Consider the following 23,064-nt stretch of genomic DNA (forward strand, 5'->3'; position numbering starts at 1 on the left):
TGTATTTTTCTACATGCAGCCATGTAGAACAAAAAAAGTTTGAACAGAAGCATTTGTTGAAGATGCTGTCTTATTTCAGTGTGTATTTCTGGCTTCTTTATTAAAAATCAGGTTTTCATAGGTGTGTGCATTTATGTCCGAGTTTTCAATTCAATTCCATTGATCAATGTGTCTGTTCTTATGCCAATGCTATGAGATTTTTTTTTCTGCTATAGCTCTGTACTACAACTTGAAATCATGGATGGTGAAACCTCTAGAAGTTCTTTGATTATTGAAGATTGTTTTAGCTATCTTGGGTTCTTTGTTTTTCCAAATGAAGTTGAATATTATCCTTGCAAGGTCTGTGAAGAATTTCATTGAAATTTCAATGGTGATTGTACTGAATCAGTAGATTGATTTTGTAGGATTGGCATGTTTACTATATTAATCCTGTTGATTAATTAGTATAGGTGATAGTTTCCTCTTCTGATATCTTCATCAATTTCTTTCTTCAAAGACTTGAAGGATTTTTTCTTGTTGTTTTTTGTTTTGTTTTAGTCACACATGTCTTTCACTTACTTAGAGTTACCCCAAAATATTTTAAATTATTTGAGGTTATCATAAAGGGTGTTGTTTCAGTCCATTCATCATTAGTATATAGCAAGGCTACTGATTTTTGAGATAACCTTGTATCTAGCTACTTTGTTGAAGGTCTATATCATCTGTTTGAAATCTATTAGAAATATTAAAATATATCAAAGTAGGATTCAGGAATATTAGACAGAGGTTTTGGTAGATGTATATGATCAGTACAGACTGTATAAATGAATGAAACTTTACAAGAACAAAGTATATTATAAAAGTAAATAAATAAAAATATGAATACAGTCTGTGTATTAAACAACATAAAACAGCAATTGAAAGTGTTTTAATACTCAAATGAAGAGATATATTGCTGTAAGCCTCAGGAAAGTGTAATGGAATCCAGCTGAAGCTGTGTAGATAGAATTTTATCCCAGAGGAATAAAGTAGCTTGACAAAGAGCTTGGTGTACTTAGATTCATTTCCCAAAACTAATTCTCATTCTTACCCATCTCGTTCTTACCCATCTTGCTCTTCCTTATCTTCCATCTCATTCTTCTAGTTTTCCATCTAGTTCTCCAGTCAAAATCCTCAAAATCCTCTCTAAGTCTCTGAGGTTTACAGTTATAAACCCAAGCAATAGCAATCCTCCCCCTCCAGGCAGATCACCAGGCTTGAATTCCTACAGGGTCATAAAGGCAGGTAAGAATTTTTCTCAGGCAGTGACATCAGGCTTTCTTTTACAACCCAAAAAGGGAGTGGTTAAAGGAGACGATCAACTGAGACCTAATATCGGTTAGTATATCAGAAAGGGAACTTATGTGCTCAAGTCAATCCACATTCCTAGAAGTGGTTAGGTTAGATATTAGGAGTCTATAATGTTAGGAAAGCTGTGTAAGAAAGGAGGATCTCAGCTTGAATTGCACAAGAAATAAAGCTGTCTGCCTGACCTAGAAGACAGGCATTGTTTCCCTAAGGGTATTACCTAAGTTCAGAAGATCTTTTGGCCTTGGATGCTTGATGAGTATTTTAAATAAATACACAGTTAGGAGTTCTTGGAAGCACACAAGAAAATCATTATAGGAACCAGCTAATATATATACAAAAGCTAAAATATCACCAAGACTTCTTAAGCCATGGCTTGACCTTCGGGAAGGTCCTTGACCTTTCCAATTAGTAGCTTTTGTCTTAGTAGCTGGATTCTGTTACATTTTCTTGTGGCCTGCAGCAATATTTTATTCTCACACATGAGTAGTTTTAATATTCTCAATATATTAATTCCAGTCAACCTAGTCTATACATTCAGGGAATCATAAGGAAGAGATTTATGTAATTCACAAATATTCTAAGTGTTACAGGGAAATAAAATGGTTCTCCAATTATGTGATGCTTATTCTTCATTTTCAACATGATAGCACTAGAATTGTCATGGAGATAAGTATCATATATCTGTGAGAGAGTTTACAGATTGAATTAATTGAGATGGGAAGACCCACTCTAAATATGGGTGACACCCATTCTATCAACTGTGGTCTTGGACTGAATGTAAAGGAGAAAGAACTGAATACTCATCATCTCTCTACTTCCTGACTGTGGATGTCATGTGACCCTCTGCCTTCTGCTCCTGCCGCCATGATTCCTCCATTTTGATAAGATTATACTTTCAAACTCTGAGCCAAAATAAACCTTTCACTGTTACAGTGTTTTGGTCTGGTCATTTGTCTCATGAACTTGGAAAATGACCAGCATAAATAGCCTTGACAATTATGAAGGAAAATATGAACACTGGAGAACACACCATTTGCTTTGAGAATTTTTTGAACAGTACTTCATAAAATTAAGTGTTTGTCTGAATCATGAATGAATGAGTTCATGAAACAGAAAGCCCAGAAATAAGACTTAGATAAATATATGAAACAAACACAATCAGCTAAATTGTTTTTACAAAATGAAAAGGGAAATTTAATACAGAAAAAAGTAGTCTCATTAACAGATTATATCAGAACACCTGGAAGCCCATAGATCAAAGCAATGGACTCAGATATAGACAGATCTTATACTTTACTAAAATAATTTAAGCAATCACTGTAAACCTACATATAAGATCCAGAGAAAGAAAAGTTTAGAAGAAAATGAAACCAAGATCTATGTCAGTTTGAATAAAGTAGTAATTTTATTAAAATAACATGAATCTATTTAGATCTCTACAATACAGATCATGAGTTATTTTTTTTCAGGATCTTTGCAATGTCCCAGATAAGTCATTTTGGAACAAATTGGAATACTAATAGTTACAAATTTAAAACATGAAAGCACTTTTTAAAAAAATTTTTTACATAAATGTTTATGAAAATGTAACATTTATTTATTTTAAACCATTAATTAGTTTCAAGGCTAAAAATTACAAAAACTGACAACTAAGAAAACTAGTAGGTTCATTTGCATATATATGTATATGTATTACAATCAAGGTCTAATGTTGTTTGCAATCAAAACAAAAGTATATTTTAAGGTGGAAAATTGTGTTGGCAAATAGCCCTGCACTATGGAAATAACAGATCTGGGAAGCAGGTTTTCAAGAAGACATTACTGCACAGTCTTGTACTGTCCTATTCTGGCTAAGATTTCCTGGAGAAAATACTTAATATGCAAATAATATATCTCAAGGATTTAATGAGACTAGAAGATGTCATGTGATGAAAGTCGATTGCCTCCCTGTAGAATATATGATTGTCCAATATGCATTTAATCCATGTTAAGCACTTTTGAATAGCTGTCAAATGTATAAAGCCTTGTATTCATAAGGCAGCTGCAATATTCCCACTGGGAGGTGATCCTCAAGCAAAGAGGTAAAGAGAAAGAGGAATAGCTGAACAAATTATTTTCCGAGCCACTCACTCTCTGTTTGGCACAAAGAGATTAAATAGAGCCCTAAGTAGGTACAAATGCACCAAGTCACAAGGTATAGGATTTAAAAATTCAAGGACAGAAAAACCAGAAACTTCTAATTTGAGTCTGCCCTAGGGATCAACGTTAAACCCCCCAACAGGGAAAGTATTTAATATATCGACAAAAAATTACTTTTCATCTTTGACCCTTACAGTCTTCAATTCCTCATCCTATTTTTAGCCTTTGCATTAAGCCTTCCTATTTTTGAATATGGTTAATCAGAAGCGGGGAAAGGAATTTTTTCTCTAAGGCTAAAGTTTCATGGATTTATAATCTTCTAAGCCTGACAAAAGAAGTTACAGATATGTGATTTTAAAAAGAAAATTTACATAACAGATTTCCTTTTAGTTCTTTACAGAACCTGGCCTTAGGATCAGGAGAGATGGGCCAATGCTGCAGAGTACTTTTTGCTCTGGAAAAAGACCTGGGTTCATTCCCCAGTGCCTACATCAGGGAGGTCACAGCCACTCCTGCAGATGCTATGGCATCTCACATTTCATACAAACACACACACACACACACACACACACACACACACACACACACACACATACACAAACACACACACACACACACACACACACACACACACACACACACACACACACACACACCAATAATACAATCTGTCACTGTCCAGTGAACACCCAGATGTCATTGGGTTATTTCTAAAAAGTATCAAAATAAATAGGACAACAGATGGGGAGACTGTTCAGTGGGCAATAGTGCTGACTCTGCAAGCATAAGGATCTAAATTCAAAATCCCAGAATTCATATTAAATGCTAGACACAGCTATGTATGGCGGTAACCCCAAGACTATGGAGCAGAGATAGCCAGATCCCTGGTGCTCTCTAGCCAGACAGCCTAGCTGAAACAAGGAGCTTCTGCTTCAGTGTGAGACCCTGTATTACACAATAGGCTTGGCAATGAAAAAGGTGTCACACCTGCTATCCTGTCCTGGTTTCTGATTATGTGTACATGGGGCACACATCCACACATTGACGTGCATTACACACGTGTACACACACACACACACACACACACAAACACACACACGCACACTCTACACCTATACACATGTGTGCATACAAAAGTACACACATACACAAATAAGTTACATTTAAATAAATAAAAATTTTAAATAAATAAAATGTAAATAAATAAACAAGGCAATAGGTAAGTGAAATCAAGAAAAAAAACCCTTGAGGCTCTTAAATGTCACTTAGCTGAGAATTACAGGACCCTCCTTGTTATCCTGACTTTATCTTCTAAATTAACCTCACTACTTTAGAGATGCTGGGCACTAGTCTCTTCCTCTAGGTGCCAAGCTTTCTTCTTCTTTGAAATTTTCTCAACATTAACACTCATCTGCCAAATACAATCTATCTATCCATCTATCATCTCCCTATCTACCCATCCATTTATTCACTTCTGTATCATCTATATATCCATCTGTTATCTATTTTTCATCTTTTATTAATCATCTATTATTTATTTACCACCTATCTACCTACCTATCATCTATTTATCTTCTATCTAGGTAATCTATAATATCTATCTATTCATCTATCAACAATCTATCTACCCACCCTCTATTTATATTTATCTACTATCTATGTATTGACCTATATATCTACCATCTTTTTATCATCTGTTATATATCTATCGCTTATCTATCTCTCTACACTCTACACCTTAAATTCATGACCAATTCAAGCTACATAGAAGTTATATGCTGGGAGCTGGAACTGGGAGCCAGCACAGTTATATAGTGCTTGTCTTCCAGCATGAGGACCTGAGTTTGATATTCCAGAAACCATACTAAATTAAAAAAAATCAGTGCTTGGTGGCATACACTTATAATTAATTCCAGTACTGGAAAGTGCCAATACCCGGGGCTGTCTAAATAGCCACTCCAGCCTATTTGTCAGTTACAGGCCAGTGAGAAGCTGTGTTTTAAAAACAGGCAATCTTAGGTTACTGTCTGTCCTGCACATATACACATGCCCCTGCACATATACAAACAACCGCTCATGCATGCATGTACACATACACCCAAGAAGTTATCTGTTGGATAGTGATGTTTGTAGCTCAAATTTTGTGATTCTTTATATAGAATGGAGCAGAGGAAGTGGAGAGGGAAGGAGCTAATGCTCTCTCTTCTGCATATGTGATGTGACCCTGGGGAGAGGGAAGTTTTATGGTTTTCTATGCAGTTTTATAGTTGATTTTGTGGTTCTGTTTGTGTTTGTTGTGGATTATCTGAGTGGCCCTTTGCCCTTCAACCTTCAATACTGGAGCAGAAGCTTTGTGAGTATGGGCTGGCATCTGGCGATCTCATCACACAGCAGTGTTGGCAGGTCTATGTTCCAGAACCTGTGGGGTTGTACCTAGCAGATGGTGGATGTTGCCATGTGAGCTGCTACTGCATGTGGAGTCCTGGTACCAGCCAGTGGGCTTTTCCAGCCAATGCATGTCTGCAAGTCCACATGAACAGAAAAGATGTTTCAGTTCATAGAATTTCTCTTCTTTAGATATTTGGATACTCAAAATCAGTCTACAGAAACTGAGGACTTATCTCCACTGGGAAACAAAATCAATATTTCATCTTTTATGTGAGGTGTGGTTCATATCTCTTCTGGTTTGGCAATGTCTTTTGATTATATTCACCTCTCTCACAGCTCTTTCCAGATCCATACCCCAACTTTGTGTTTTCTTTTCGATTTAAAAAAAAAGTCATGTCCAGTTTATACTGCCATACCTCTTAGATGTACAGTCTATCATATCATACCCTCTCTTCCCAAGGCTCAGATGATAGAATATTAATCACTGAAATTTTATTCATCCTTAATTTAAAAACAAAATCATAGTAACTTATATGATCTATTGTTATCATATACATTAGTTGTTAACTGGATTCTTCACTGTTATAGCATGTATTAATACTATTAACATCATTTCTTTTATTATTTAAAAATGTCCATCACTGTTGTGCTAAAATGGATAAAAATTTTTTGTTTATTGTTTGTATTATTTGAAATATTTGAATAGAATATTTGGAGTAATATATGCTTACAATATATAGAAATTTGATAATTAAAAGCAGAAAAACTTACATCTTTTTGCAAACTTTATGTATTATCAAGAATATCTAGTGTCTTAGTTTATTTTCTGTTGTGATAAAATGCCCCAGCAAAATCAGCTACAGGGAGAAATGGTTTATTATGCCCATAGTTCAAGGGACAGGTCATTGTGGTTGAATTTGTCCCATAATTACTCAAACATTTTCTTGGCTGTAAATGAGTAAAATAACTAAATCATATAACTCTTTTTTACCTAAAGACTAGACAAAAAAAGTCAAATCTAAAAGAGAAAAATTAAATCTTCAGCCTTCCCTTCTCAAGTGTTTCTAACCCCCTTGACTTAATCAGTGCTTTAGAACCTTTTTCATTTGCCCTTTCCTCCTAAGTTTGACCAAGTTACTTAATTTACTTTTTCCTTGTTTCTTGTCCCACAGATCCCCAACACAGGGAAAATCTATCTTCTATCTATCTATCTATCTATCTATCTATCTATCTATCTATCTATCTATCTATCTATCTATCTATCTATCTATCTATCTAATCTAGTCATCTATTATCTACCTCTACCTCTCTCTCACTGATTTATCATTTTTCTATACACATATTATCTTTCATGCATGGATCTTGCTACCTATGATCTATCAATTATCTGTGTAACTTAATCTATTCATTGAGTAATCTCTTTCCTCTGTCTAAAGTTCTGCAGTGAAGAGATGCAGAGGGAGAAGTACATCTCTGTAATTTCAGCCCTTAGGAAGACAATGCAAAAAGGACTGTAAAGTTGAGAGCAGCCTGGACTAACTAGTGTGCAGCAGAACAGACTCTGTGTTCCTGTATTTGCTCAATTTCCATCTCGTTAGAAATGGTTGCAGCAGTTTGGTTAAACTTCATTGACTATAATTTCCTATTAGGGTGCTTAAGGGATGGAAGCAGAGAAACTCTCACTTATAGGAAGCAAAAGTTTCTTCTAAGTAACAGGCGGCCACATACTTTTTATAAAAGGCTATGTGGATAAACTCTCCTATTTTGAGTGACTGAAAATAACATAGAATCTTGCTGCTGGAACTCCAAGCTCTTGGAAAGAGTAAAATAAAAACCTTCCTCCAATCCATTTTGTAATGCTCTTAAGTTGAATAATTGAGCAAAATAGGGCAAATATAATAACATGTGTGATTGAAAAAAGCCTTAGGCCTGGACTAGCCAGCTGTGATTGATGTCCATCATTGTACGTTGGGGAACTTCAGCTTTATATGCCTTTGTACTCCTGCATATGCATCATCTATTGAAGACTGCTGAAAGAGAGGAGACCAACTCTCTGCACAAATTAAACTGAAGGAAGAAAAAGTCTGTATTAAACATTCAAAACACACAATCAAAAGGCTCGGGCTTCTGCACTTCACGACATTTTAATTTCCATCAACCAGTGCAACTGTGCACTTCCCACAGTGCGACGTCTCATGAAGGGTATATTAATTAAGTCATTATGCTCTAAGAGATAGATATAATTATGAATCTCCTCAATTATCAAAATTCAATAAGTTAGATGTTGGGGGTTTGAGGCCTTTTGTTTAGTTTGTTTGGTTGTTGTTGTTGCTTTTTTGTTTCTTGAGATGGCATTGAGGTTGGGGAGCAAAAAAAGAAAGAATCTGTAAACAGAAAAGGGCACAAAGGGGAAGAGCAATCAAGTCCTCAGGACAGGGCTTCTGATAGGCTCTGCAGAGAGGAACCTTTGTCCTCTAGACAAGGATTAAGAACCCCAGTTGTACAGTGACAGCAAGGCAGCTAGGAAGATGGCTTGGTGGGTTATTGGTAATGTGCCCTGTGAGCACAAACACCTGCATTCGACCCCTGACACATGTAAAAAAGCTAAGGGTGGCAGTGAGCATTCCCAGACAGAGAGGGCAGAGACTGGAGGATTCTTGTCAGAGGCGGCCCAGCCATAGCCTGATGGGCGAGTGAGTCCCAAGCTAGTAAGAGACCTTGTCTAAGAAAGCAAGATGATCAGCACCTGAGGAACAACTCCCAAGGTTGAGGTTTGGCTTGCGCGCGCGCGCGCGCGCGCGCGCGCACACACACACACACACACAGAGAGAGAGAGAGAGAGAGAGAGAGAGAGAGAGAGAGAGAGAGAGAGAGAGAGAGAGAGAGAGGAATAAGTGTGCATAGACACATGCATACCCATGTGAGAGAAGACTGCTCTAAAGAATAGTCAAAAAGGAACAGACTAGAGAATTTTCCTAACCTCTGTTTCCATAAGCAACATTATATGTGCCTTCAGATTAGAGAATTTAAAACACAGCAAGATATTTAATTTTTTTTCTAATCTCCTTCTGAGAAATACAATCAAGACTGTCCTACGCATGTTAATATTGGAAGCTTTTGACATTGATTACTATACTCTGTAGAACAATACAGTTTACCTATATTTACGGTCAGAAAAATTGAACAACCATGAAAGAGGATTATATATTATAGCCTCTTTTGTATAGAGGTTAGTTATTTCAAATGAGTCATCCAGCAGAAAAAAAAATCACTACCAGAAGCATTTGAAATGGAAAAGAGAATATTATAGTTGGGGGTGGAAAGCCCATTTTAATATATTCTAGAAAACATTGGGTGAGATGTTTCTCTGTGTTTTTTTTTTAATTCAGTTTCACACTCAGAAATGTCTTGCTTGTATTGCCTGTCATGTATCTGTTTGTCTCTGCTTGTGTGCAGTATGTTGGTTTTAGTCTTTTGTAGTGTTTAATCTCAGTCAATAAGAATGTAACATGATCTCACCTATTCAGAGGGCCTGATCCAGTTGGGGGCCCCTCAGCCTTTGGTTCATAGTTCATGTGTTTCCATTTGTTTGGCTATTTGTCCCTGTGCTTTATCCAACCTTGGTTTCATCAATTCTCGCTCATATAAACCCTCCTCTTTCTCACTAATTAGACTCCCAGCGCTCCACCTGGGGCCTAGCCATTGATGTCTGCATCCAGATTCCTCAGTCCTTGGATGGGGTTTATGGCACAACTATTAGGGTGTTTGGCCATCCCATCACCAGAGTAGGTCAGTCTGGGCTGTCTCTCGGCCATTGCCAGCAGTCTTTTGTGGCGGTATCTTTGTGGATTTCTGTGGGCCTCTTTAGCACTTTGTTTCTTCCTTTTCTCATGTGGTCTTCATTTACCATGGTTTCCTATTCCTTGTTCTCCCTCTCTGTTCTTGATCCAGCTGGGATTGCCCACTCTCTTTCCCTCGACCCTCGCCCTTCATTGCTCCCACTCATGTCCAGGTTGCTGTTGATTGGCTTGATCTGTTTGGGAGGCATCTAGGCAGTGGTACCAGGTCCTGGGCTCATTGCATGATTTAGCTGCTTGAAACCTGGGACTTATGCAGGGACACTCGGCTCAATCTGGGAAGAGGGGACTGGACCTGCCAGGACTGAGTCTATCAGGTGGATCTCAGTCCTTGGGGGAGGCCTTGCTCTGGAGGAGATGGGAATGGGGGGTGGGCTGGGGGGAAGGGGAGGGGGGCAGGAAGGGGAAGAACAAGGGAATCTGTGGCTGTTATGTAGAACTGAATAGTATTGTAAAATAAAATAATAATAATAATAATAATAATAATAATAAAAAGAATGTAACATGATCAATGTACAATGTATACATGTGTGAAACTGTCTTAGTTTAGCACATGACCTTGTATAATGGAAAATATGCATACGGATCCTGGAAGAAAGCTTTTGATTTTTTCAAGTTCTTTTTATAATGTTTTATTTATTGTTTGAAATTTCATAAATGTGTGCAATGTACCTTCATTGTATCTACCTCTCACTGCTCACTTCCAATCCCATGAGCCCCAGAATCTCCTAACATCTCCTTCTCAACTTCATTTTATATGCTATTTTTTTTTAGCCTACTGAATTAGAATCCTAAAGTTAGCATTTGAAGTTCTCCCATAAGCCGAGCTCATGCCAGCCTCTGGTGCCCACCTCAAAGGTGTCTCTAAAAGCTTGTCCTAAGTTTCTCAAAAGAATATGTCACACATGATTGGTAAGTTTCAAGTTTTGATAACTGTGCAATTCATCTTCAGATGAATTCATTAATCTTGTTTCTCTTGTTTGGATGTTTGAAAACAGTGGTAAGGAAACTACCTGATTTGAAAACCTTAAGGTTCTTAATCCCTATAAAAAGCTACTTTGTAGAATACATGTAGCACACAATTATTGCTGGTTATTGCCATGTCTCAACTATTATTTTTAATGTTTTCTAACTTAAAAGAAGTCTTGCTTTAAAAATATTTCTTAAATTTATTTTTGGTGAATTGGTGAGTATGCACATGCTAAGGTGTGTGAATGGAAGTAAGAGAGCCACTTTTGGGAGTCAGTTCTTTCTTTCACTATGTGGATCCCAGGGAATGACACTGAGGTCTTCAGGCTAGGTGGCAAACACTTTCACTTGCTGAGCCATCTCAGAAGCTCCAGCTTTTCTCTCCTGTCAATTGATTATCTGTCTGTATCATCCTTTCTCTACCTTAAGATGCAAGCAGGTCTCTTTCCTCTGTGCAGATCCTCTAGATTTCTATGGACCCATCAGTTATATTTGAGTTTGAAAGCCATTTGATTTAAAAACATTACAAATTTGAATAATGTGGCTGATATATTGGGATCATTGTTAAAGACACTTGATAACTTTTTTTGAGTGTCACATTGGGGTCATTGTTAAAGACACTTGATAACTTTTTTTGAGTGTCACATTCAAATATTCCAATCTCTTCCCGTACAGTCCCCCTTGTTTCCTGATATTTTATATTTTCTGTCTGTGTCACTTGTTGTTGATTTATAAGTCTATAGAGAGTATATGCATGTGTGTGCACGTATGTGCATGCGTGTGCGTGTGCGTGTGCGTGTGTGTATGTGTGTGTGTGTCAGGGGTTGGGGCTAAAGTTTGTATGTGTACACAGATGGGTGTCCTAGCCTGTGTATTTGCACCTGTGTAGGTGGAGGCCAGAGGTCAACATCAGGTATATTCCTGTCTTCATCCCTTTATCTCCCATCTATACTACAAATGATGACTATGTAGCCAGAGTTTTACAGGGTATTGGGAATCCCAGCTCAGGTCCTCAAGTTTGATTGGAAAACAAGTGCTTTACCCACAGAGCCATATTCTTAGCCCCTCTGTGACTGACTTTCATGGCTATCTTCAAATCAAATGCTCCAGAATCTACCTTCCAGGTATCTATTATGTACTCCAATATACTACACTTTCTTCTTCCCCTCTAAAGTGAGCATATAAATAGAACTGGAAGTAGAGTTATTGGCTCCTGAGTATTCAAACACTAAGTCCCAGGGCACAACTAGTATGAGATGTATTTTCATTAATTCTTGGACTTGACTATCTTTTCTCTACAAGCAGAGCTCTGTATAAAGGGAACGGGATTCTTTCGGATAAATATTTGTATAAAACATTTTTAATATGTTTAAATTTTATATATTTGTATAAAAATGAACATGATCATGGATGCCCCAAATTTAGTGATGGAGAACTAAGGAGATTGGCTTGAGAACTGGAAAACCTTAGGAAATCATTCAGGCCTATATGTGTGTTTATAAGGAATGTATGAAAGAAGGAGACCTAAGGTTCTAGGTTCATTGTTTATAGAACCTGAACAGGCAAGAAATACATTCTTCCCCAGAAAATGTGAGAAGTGGTTTAGTTTTGATAACCAATCCATTCTCTACCTTGGCCCATGTAAGCTCCGTTTAGAGAATAAAGAAATGCAATCCTATCACATGCCTAAATTGGGAATACGCGAACACTGCCTGTGACTACTGAAGACAGCCCCTCTGTCGTTAGGTAGCCTACAACTGGCTTAAGTAAGACTACTGCAGGGTGGGGAAATGGCTCATGGGAATAGGCACTTCCTGCACTCACCTCAGGTTCCATAGTAGAGGGAGGAAATGACTCCAGAAACTGTTCCTGAACTCAGACATATACAACTGACACACATACATATTAATAATTAAAAAATTATTCTTTAAAAGAAAATTAAAGAGCATGGCTCACTACAAGAATATTTTTCTTTTAATCTTAAGTTGCATAGTCTATCTGCAACTTAATTTCTAAAATCAAGTGATTAACTCAACTCCAAGGTAGGGATATGTTTTGTTGGTAGAATGCTTGTCTAACTTGGAAAAAGCTGTTGATTTAATCCAGCACTGAATTAAACTACACATGGTGGAGCAAAACTGTAATCTCAGAACTCAGAAAGCAGATGGAAGGATTGGAAGTTCAAAATCATCTTCAACTACATAGCAGGCTGAGAGCTTAACTCAAAATACAAGGTAGAAAAGAAGGTGGAATAGCTTAGCAGGTAAAGGAACTGTCTATTGAAGACTTGAATTTGGTGCTCAAATTCCACATAAATACACACACACACACACACACACACACACACACACACACACACAGAGAGAGAGAGAGAGAGAGAGAGAGAGAGAGAGAAACAATTGACCCAGCCATCCCTAGATATAGATCACCTGTCCCAAACAAACCCAGTGCCAAACTCAAAGCTACTATCAAAGCCAATAAAGAAAGGCCAATGCAGTAATGGCTCTGAGTACACTATGGTGTGTGGTGGTATTCTAATTGTACTGAAATGTGATTTTGATTGTATGTTAATAAAGTTGCCCGGGGTCAGAGCTATTAGAGCCATAGACAGAGTGTGGTGGTGGTGGCACACGCCTTTAATCCCATAGATCTCTGTGTGTTCAGGGATACAGCCAGCATTGGAGACATATGCCTTTAAGACCTAGGGGGCTGTACATTCAGACAGTGACGAGGCAGTCATGTGTTTGGGTTTACAACCAATGAGAAGGCAGAACAACATACTATAAAAAAAAACCGAACAGACAGGAAGTAGCTCTCTTTCGGGAAGCTGGGACACCGCAGGCAGAAGGGTGAGATTTTAGCTCTGAGCTCTGACCTCTCGGCTTTCTCTTTTACATTGTTTCTGTGTTTCTTATTTAATAAGACGGTTGGTTAATTTCCCCTTTTCTATTTTAATAAAAAGAAAAAGAAAGCAAAAGGTTATAACTAACAAAAGAAAAACTATATACAAAAGTACAATAACTATATGCAATATATACAAATATTAAACAGGTATTTGACAAATCAGAGAAAATAATTCCATTATCTATCCTATTTTGGTAAATCCAAGATGTATCTAGTGCACTTTCTATCCTAATTAATTTTCAACTATAACTAACTAATCTTCAACCATAACTAACTAATCTTCAACTCCCTCAGAGACCCAAGAAGGGAATAGTATTAGCTAACAAAAATAAAAACAGGAAGTGCATGCAAGCAACTTCCAAAAAATTTTGTGAGTTGACAGAAACAGCCAGCTGCCTGGGCAGTCACCTGAGGTTTCTCCGCAGTGTTGGGGCATCATCTTCAGCCTATAGGCTTAGTGTATCTGACAGACTCATTTGTGATGTAGGATGTACACAAGGTCAACAGTTCAACCTCACATTGGGTGAGAGCAGTCCATGTACCAGAAACACCTGAATTCCACTAGTGTCCTGTCATGATTCAGGATTTTAAATTCTGGAAATTGTTGACAGTTTTTTAATTCAGCTGTTCATTCTTCTTGGCTGTGTATATATGGCTTCATCTCAGCATCCCCTTCTTCTCCACATCCCTCTATTAAATGTCAGTCTACTTTCAAGAAGCATGAGCTTTCAGCTGCTGTTCCATTGTACAACAGAAGCCATCGGCCCTCTGCCTGTTAAGCTGCCTTCAAAGAAAAGGGCACTGTACCTTTTCCGGATTGCGAAAGCCACTTCAGGGATGGGGCCATATTGTCCTGGCCTCAGAAGATGTCTTTTGATAAAGCCATAACCACACTTGTTTTGGCAAGAATCAGTAGTCCCTTGTTTCGTGTTCTGTCTGTCCATTTTGTCCTGTTGATTAGAGGATACTTTGTTGTCCAGTGGCTAGCTTTTGCCACAATGAAAGTTGACTCCATATGCAGTTTCTTCAATGCCCATATTTTCTCTGAAGTAGATTGGTACTGCCAGGAGCCGACATGTCTCAAAAAAGAAAAATTTTCTAAATTATTAAAACATTTTAAATGCCATATTCTGTAGATCTCTGAAGGGTTTGAAGATGACCTGTCTAAAACATCTCTGCTCAATTTTTAAAACATATCTAATATGACTACAAGTTCTATTGTAATGTCTAACTACTAACTTTCATTTCTTTATATCCTAATAGTTGATAATAATAAATTCAAGGATCAGAAATTTGCATTACATTGTTAAATGAATGGTATAAATACAATTAGATATATACATATAGCATTTTCTAACAATATCAGTTTCAAATTTGTATACAATATAAAACAATTCAATCCAATGTAAAATATTTAAAATTAGTAATTGTCTTTTTCTTTTCTTTTCTTTCTTTCTTTCTTTCTTTCTTTCTTTCTTTCTTTCTTTCTTTCTTTCTTTCCTTTTTTTTAAACAAGAACCTTAAATCTAATCTCCTTTGCTTAGCCTTTTTCTTAACCCTTGACAATAACTTGTAACCAACCCCCACTAAACACTGAAAATTATCCCAGACCCAAAACCCATTAAAAAGACCAAAAAACCACCCGCCCCACACCACCTCTTTGGGAATGTGGGCGTCGTATTCTTAAAATTGCTTCCTGCTGGGTATGGGTGAAGTTTTCTTTATCCTGAAAGAAAAATTTTAGGTTAATTGTCAAATTCTAGGAAAGGTAACTATATCCTTCATTATCCAGTCTGTGTATAATGCCAAAGTTCAGGGTTTATCTCAAGTCCTTATTCAAGTAGTCTTTGAGACTGGATCATCTCAGCTAGTCATCTCAAATTTGCTCTGAGTACCTTGTAGTTCAAAGCTGATTTGTGGATGATGTTTGTCAGCTTAATGATATTATTATTGTCCACGAGGAATTGTTGTTGTTGTGGGGCCCCATCTTCTTTCTGGAGACTTCAGTTGATGTTAGGCCTGGCCGTGATTTCCTGCAGAAAACTGATAAGAGACTCAAACACAAAAACATATATATGCAGCTAGCCTTTTTTCTAGAATTAGTTAGTACTCTATATGACCATTCATATCTTAACAAAGTTTAAAATGTATGTATATATATATATATATATATATATATATATTAATCTTGTAAATTTTGATATAAAATTATACTTTAAGAAAAGTTTAAAGAATCAGAATAGAATCAAAGAGTTGAGATTAGTAATAGAATAGTCCCTTAATTAATTTTGCCTTTGTCCTGTACCATAGCAGAAGATGGCTCTTTTATTCTGGCATGATACAGGGAGTTTGCATTTTCCTTTTAACAACATGCTTGAGTTTAAAGAAGGAGAGAGCCATTCTCCAACTCCAAAGTCAGCTTTAAATTTTAATTGAACTGGGACTATTAGAAGACCAATAGTGTTAAATCTTTAGAGAAAATCAGAAACAAACATTTAGGAAGACATAAAATTTTTTAGATAATATATACCCATACACTGTTTCACTCTGTTTCTTGGGATAGATGATTTGTCCCTTTTCTTCAGTTGTCCCATTTGTCTTGTGTTTTTCAGATTCCTTAACCTTCATTCTCCTAAAAGACAAAAAACAAAAACCTTTCCCCAAGACTAATTTTGGGGATGTTCCCTTTTGACAAGTTATTATCTGATTAAATGAAAAGACATGTGTTACTGGTACAAGTTAGTTTAAATTGGATGTTCATGCTGGTTGATGAACTATCACCTCCTCTAATTAAGAGGTCTCTCTTGTTCAAATCGAACCTTTATCAAGTTTGATGGTACCCACAGCTTATCTTCTCCTGTAGAAACAAAAGCAAAACCTCATCCCCAATGTAATACATACCCTGGTTTCCATTCTGAGGTCAGCTCCTTAAAGTATATAGGCTAATTTAATTCTGTAGTTTTTTCTATTATCCAATATCTCTCTGCAGCTGTTGTTCCTTTCTCGTTGGCATTCAGAAAATTCAAAGTTAGAAGAGCATCATGCAGTCTATTTCTGGGAGTTTTTGTTACCCATTTCTGTTTATTTATCATATCCTTTAGAGTTCTGTTTGATTTTTTTATAACTGCTTGACTTGTAGGATTATGTGGTATGCCTGTAATATGCTTTATATTGTAATAAGCAAAAAACTGTTTCATTTTAACAGAGACATATGATGGAGCATTGTCAGTTTTGATTTGTACAGGTATACCCATGATGGCCATAACTTCTAGCAAATGAGTGATTACAGAATCAGCTTTTTCAGAACTCAAAGCAGTTGCCCATTGAAATCCTGAATAAGTATCGATAGTGTGGTGTACATATTTCAATTTTCCAAATTCTGCAAAGTGAAACACGTCCATCTGCCAGATTTCATTCCTCTGAGTACCCTTTGGATTACTACCTGCTGGTAATGGCGTTTGATTGTAGAAGGAACAAGTAGGACATTTCTTTGCTATTTCTTTGGCTTGTTGCCAGGTTATGGAAAAATCCTTTTTTAAACCTTTACTATTGACATGATGTTTTTTATGAAATTCTGAGGCCTCCAGCACATTTCCTATCAATAATTTATCAATCTCATCATTGCCTTGTGCTAGAGGGCCTGGCAGACCAGTATGGGATCGAATGTGAGTTATATATAAAGGATGATTCCTTTTCCTGATTGTATCTTGTAATTGAATAAATAGTGAAGTTAATTCTGAAGCATCAGGGATAAATTCTGCAGTCTCAATATGTAACACCACTCTTTCAGCATACTGAGAGTCAGTTACTATGTTGAGAGGTTCTGAAAAAATCCATTAATACCAACAAAATAGCATACAATTCTGATTTTTGAACTGAATTATACGGACTTTGAACCACTTTACTTAAATTTTCTGATTTGTAACCTGCCTTTCCTTCTTTGTTGGCATCTGTATAAAATGTACGAACTCCAGATATGGGTTTTTGCCGTACAATTCGAGGCAAGATCCAATCAGCTCTCTTTATAAGATCAATTATATGGCTTTTGGGATATTTGCTGTTAATTTCTCCCAAAAAATTACTGCAAGCTCTTTGCCAAGGTTCACTTTCTGTCCATAATTTTTCAATGTCCTCCTTAGTTAATGGTACAACAATTTCTTCTGGGTCTATTCCTGCTAATTGACGAAGTCTCAAATTTCCTTTGCAAATCAAGTCAGATATTTTTTCCCCATAAGTTTTTAATTTTGTATTTGGTTTATTTGGTAAAAATATCCATTCTAATATAATATCTTCCCTCTGCATTAATATTCCAGTAGGAGAACGCCTAGAAGGTAAAATAACCAAAATGCAACCCAGCTTTGGATCAATACGATCCACGTGTCCTTCATGCACTTTCTTTTCTACCAAGGCCAGTTCGTTCTCAGCTTCAGGTGATAAATCTCTTGGACTATTTAAGTCCTTGTCACCTTCTAAGGTTTTGAACAAATTAGTCAGTTCATCATTTTTTACCCCAACAATAGTTCGTAGATGAGAAATATCTCCAAATAAACTTTGAAAGTCATTAAGAGTCTGTAGTCTATCTCTCCTAATTTGCACCTTTTGGGGTCTAATTTTTTGTAGCTCTATTTTATATCCTAAGTAATTAATAGAATCTCCTCTTTGTATCTTTTCAGGAGCAATTTGTAATCCCCAGCAAGGCAAAATTTTCTTTACTTCTTCAAACATTATTTCTAAAGTATCTGCATTTGAGTCAGCTAGTAAGATATCATTCATATAATGATAAATTATAGATTTAGGAAATTTCTTACGTATCACTTCCAATGGCTGTTGTACAAAATATTGGCACAGAGTTGGGCTATTCAACATTCCCTGTGGGAGGACCCTCCATTGAAATCTTTTAACCGGTTGAGAATTATTATAAGTAGGTACTGTAAAAGCAAATCTTTCTCTGTCTTTTTCTTGTAAGGGTATTGAAAAGAAACAGTCTTTTAAATCAATAACTATGAGAGGCCATCCTTTTGGTAACAGAGTAGGCAAAGGCATCCCAGATTGTAGAGAGCCCATTGGCTGAATTACTTTGTTAATTGCTCTAAGGTCTGTTACCATTCTCCATTTACCACATTTCTTTTTAACAACAAATACAGGAGAATTCCAAGGGCTGGTTGACTGTTCAATATGCTGAGCATTTAACTGTTCTTCTACCAGCTCTTCTAAAGCCTGGAGTTTCTCTGTTGTTAAAGGCCATTGTTGGACCCATACAGGCTTGTCTGTTAACCATTTTAAAGGTAGAACTGTTGATGTCTTTGGAAGATCATCAGTTATTGTGCCCTGTTCTTATATAATATGGATGGCTGGTGACCACTCATTAGAACAATATCTTCTAATATTTCTCTCAGTAACACGGGCTAGTTTATGATTTGTTTCTGAGATTGGAGGGATGTTAATCTGAGTATTCCATTGTTGCAACAAGTCTCGACCCCACAGGTTCATAGTTATGTTAGCCACATATGGTTTTAATTTTCCTCTCTGTCCTTCTGGACCTATACATTTGAGCCATCTTGCACTCTGTTTCACCTGAGATAATGTCCCAATTCCTAACAGTTGAACATTTACCTCCTGAAGAGGCCAAGTTGGATGCCAAAATTCTGGTGCAATTATGGTAATGTCCGCACCTGTGTCTACCAGACCAGACAACAAAACACCATTTATTTTTATCGTTAATTTTGGTCTTTGTTCATTAATAGAAGTTTGCCAAAAATTTTTCTTTATGTTTTCTCCTGAATTTTCTATTCTCTCTGTTTCATCATCCTGACCAGCATGATTTATTCCAATAGGCATTTGGTTATTTAATCACTCAGAGCAGGGATTTCCTCTATGGCTGCAGGAAAGGTTTGAACTGGATTTGCACTGGGGGCCTGCATGAGTCCCCTCTGGGAGTTTCCCGAAGACTGGGGCAAAGGATTACCCTGTCTGTCCTTTGTTGATCTACATTCTTTGGTCCAGTGTTTTCCCTTACCACACCTTCTGCATACTCCAGAAGGAAGGGGCATTCTCTTGCCATTGTTCCTTGAAGAAACATTGTTTCTAGGAATGACCTGTCTACGGTCCCTTTTCAAATGTCCTTGCTTTCCACATCCAAAACATCTAACACTCCTCAAACCTTTTGAAATTACTTTTCCTACCCACATATCATCATGCTCATCAGCCTCAACATTAATTGTTTCTCTAATCCAATCTTCCATAGGTGCAGATCTTGCCCTTAATGGCTTGATTATTCTTTTGCCTGCTGCATTTGCATTCTCAAAGGCCAAAGATTCAATTATTGCCTTACCAGCTTCTGAATCTGAGACCATTCTCTTTACTGCTGAAGCCAGTCTTTGTAAAAAATCTGTAAAAAGACTCTTTTGGGCCTTGTATCACCTTTGTAAATGACTCAGATTTTTTTCTTGGTTCCTCAACTCTGTCCCATGCATTCAAGGCTGCCGTTCGACATAAAATTAGGGTTTAGACATCATATAAACATTGTGTTTGTACTGAAGCATATTGGCCTTCTCCAATAATCTGATCCTGGCAAACTTGTATTCCTTTATCCCTCCATTGTTTTTCTATGTTTTTAGCCTCCTCCTTAAACCAGGACAGAAATTGAAGTCTATGGCTGGGTTCCAGAACACCTTGTGCAAGGTCCCGCCAGTCCTGTGGTACTATCCTATTATATGTTGACCAAGAGTTTAACATTTGCTTTACATATGGGGAATGCATGCCATAAGATACTATTGCCTCCTTAAACCTTTTTAAATCCAACATTTCAATTGGAGCCCAAATATTTTGTGTAGCCATTTGATCAGGCATCTGCTGTACGGTTACAGGATAAATTAAGGTTGACTGTGTGAAAACAGGCTTTCTTTCTGCAACCTTATGATCCCGACTTGAAACAACTTCACTGTTAATTTCTTCTGTCTGAATTTTTACAGGTTTAACAAGTTCTTCTAAAGCTGTTATCCTGGCACTTAAATTGACTATCTTTTTAAATATTAAAATGTGGATTAGTATAGTGATAAGGTGCATAATTCCACCAATACTAATATTATATAGTTGTTCCATTGTCAGACTGCCTAAAATTTCGAACAAAAACAAATTTTCTTCCAATGTACACATAAAACCCATTTTTTTTAAATGTGGAAAAAAATTCTCTTATAGATAGTTTCCTTTAAAATATCTGATATGTTATGACTTACCAAATCTGCATAGAACAGTAGAAATCCGAGGGGATTTTCAAAACAGCCACCTAGTGTCCCAGGTGTAAATCCAGAGAGAGAGAGAGACAGAGAGAGAGAGACGCACAAGAAAGCGTAGCCGGCTAAAGCTTAAATCCAACCACGTGTTCCCTCTTGTGCCGAGTCAAGGCTTGGGTCTGGCTTCCTTAAGCTCCGACCATGTGCGTTGGTTTTACAGGCAGGGCCCTGTTTGGCAGGGCAGGTCTGAGTTATTTGTAACACCTGTAACACCGGCTTTAAGCAAGCAGGATTTAAGCAAGCAGCTCACCGATAGTCCAGCCTGAGGTCAAGCAGACCTAGACCCAGGCTAAGAAGCCGCCGCTCGGACTAAGAAGCTGATCGCTTGTGGGAAAGCGGACCTGCCGCCAAGCCAAGCGGTTTTTAATGGATTCTTGTCATGTTGGGCGCCAGATATTGATGTAACCAACCGTCTTATTAAATAAGAAACACAGAAACAATGTAAAAGAGAAAGCCGAGAGGTCAGAGCTCAGAGCTAAAATCTCACCCTTCTGCCTGTGGTGTCCCAGCTTCCTGAAAGAGAGCTACTTCCTGTCTGTTCGGTTTTTTTTTATAGTATGTTGTTCTGCCTTCTCATTGGTTGTAAACCCAAACACATGACTGCCTCATCACTGTCTGAATGTACAGCCCCCTAGGTCTTAAAGGCATATGTCTCCAATGCTGGCTGTATCCCTGAACACACAGAGATCTATGGGATTAAAGGCGTGTGCCACCACCGCCACACTCTGTCTATGGCTCTAATAGCTCTGACCCCCGGGCAACTTTATTAACATACAATCAAAATCACATTTCAGTACAATTAGAATACCACCACAATGGTGTCTTGTTTTTCTAGTTTCCATAGTTCAAACAAAAATTACAAAATATTTAGACCATGAGATAAACTACTATGCTCACCTCCCCATCCTTTAAGTCTGTCATTTCCTAGGCAGAGAAGACAAGCACACCATCTGGATGAGCTAGCAGGCCCACAGGGAAGAGGCCAAGCTACGGTGTTTAAAGAGGGTGGATTTACACTCTTGAGATGGCTGTAGAGATCCAGGCAGAGATGGCATAGGTATCTGACATGGGTATTTTATCATTATGTGTTCTGTTCCCCAGGGACCATAAGGAAAGGACTGTCAAGCAATCAAGAGATTTTTCTGACAGCTGAAAAGACATATGCCTGTATGGGGAGGATGGTGGATGTACCTTTCACAGAATGCTTAGCATGCAGTATATCCTCACTCAGAGCCTCTTGCTGGTGTAGTAATGCAGCTTTGACATTTCAAGTAACCTCAGCAGGAAATCTCTCTGTTCTTTGGGGAAACATTTATAATGGGCTGAGAACAGCTCCGTATACATAATACTCATACAAGACAGACATACACAATCTCCATTTGGATTCATTCATCATTTTTATTATAGTCAAATTATTCAAGCCTATAAGATATAATGAAAGAAATATCTTGTTAATACTAAAATGTCCAAGAGAGTACTTAGGGAAATTAAATAGACTGGAAAACATATGCTGTGTGTCTCACAAATTAGGATTTATAAATAAATGATTTTGGTTTAATTGCATGGCAATTTACAGAGACATTTCTGGTAAAAATGATCATATCACCATCTCCGACAAGAATTTCACACAGATTGAGCTATTTGGCTTTCTGTGTATATAGTTTTAGAAAACGTCATTAATCCTTTTAATTTTAATCTTGAAAAATCAGAATCCTGTGTTCAAATTTTATGTGGACCAAATAAGTATAGTAAGCCATTCTAGTTGAAATGGTGAATCCCAGGTTTTGTGAGATACTCTGTATCCACAAATAAGGTGGAGAGAGACAGCATGATACCTGGCATTGACCTCTGGCCTCCACATATGAGCTACACAGGCAAGTATACCTGCAAATAGACACATGCACACCACACACACACACACACACACACACACACACACACCACCACCACCACCACCACCACCACCACCATCATTATCACCACCATCATAACCATGAACTACCTAACAGATTAATTTTTTAACACATTAATAAAACTAATTTTCTTGAATTTAATTCTGTCAAATGTTCACTTTTAGACTATTCAAATGTTTCACAAAGATTTTGGAATGAGGATATTCTTGCCAAACAGTGAAATTTTTTTGTGAAATTGTTTTAGATGCCCTATCATTTGAGGCATTTAAAGCT

The sequence above is a fragment of the Peromyscus maniculatus genome, chromosome 11 (genome assembly GCF_049852395.1).
Source record: "Peromyscus maniculatus bairdii isolate BWxNUB_F1_BW_parent chromosome 11, HU_Pman_BW_mat_3.1, whole genome shotgun sequence".
In the NCBI taxonomy this organism is placed as follows: Eukaryota; Metazoa; Chordata; class Mammalia; order Rodentia; family Cricetidae; genus Peromyscus; species Peromyscus maniculatus.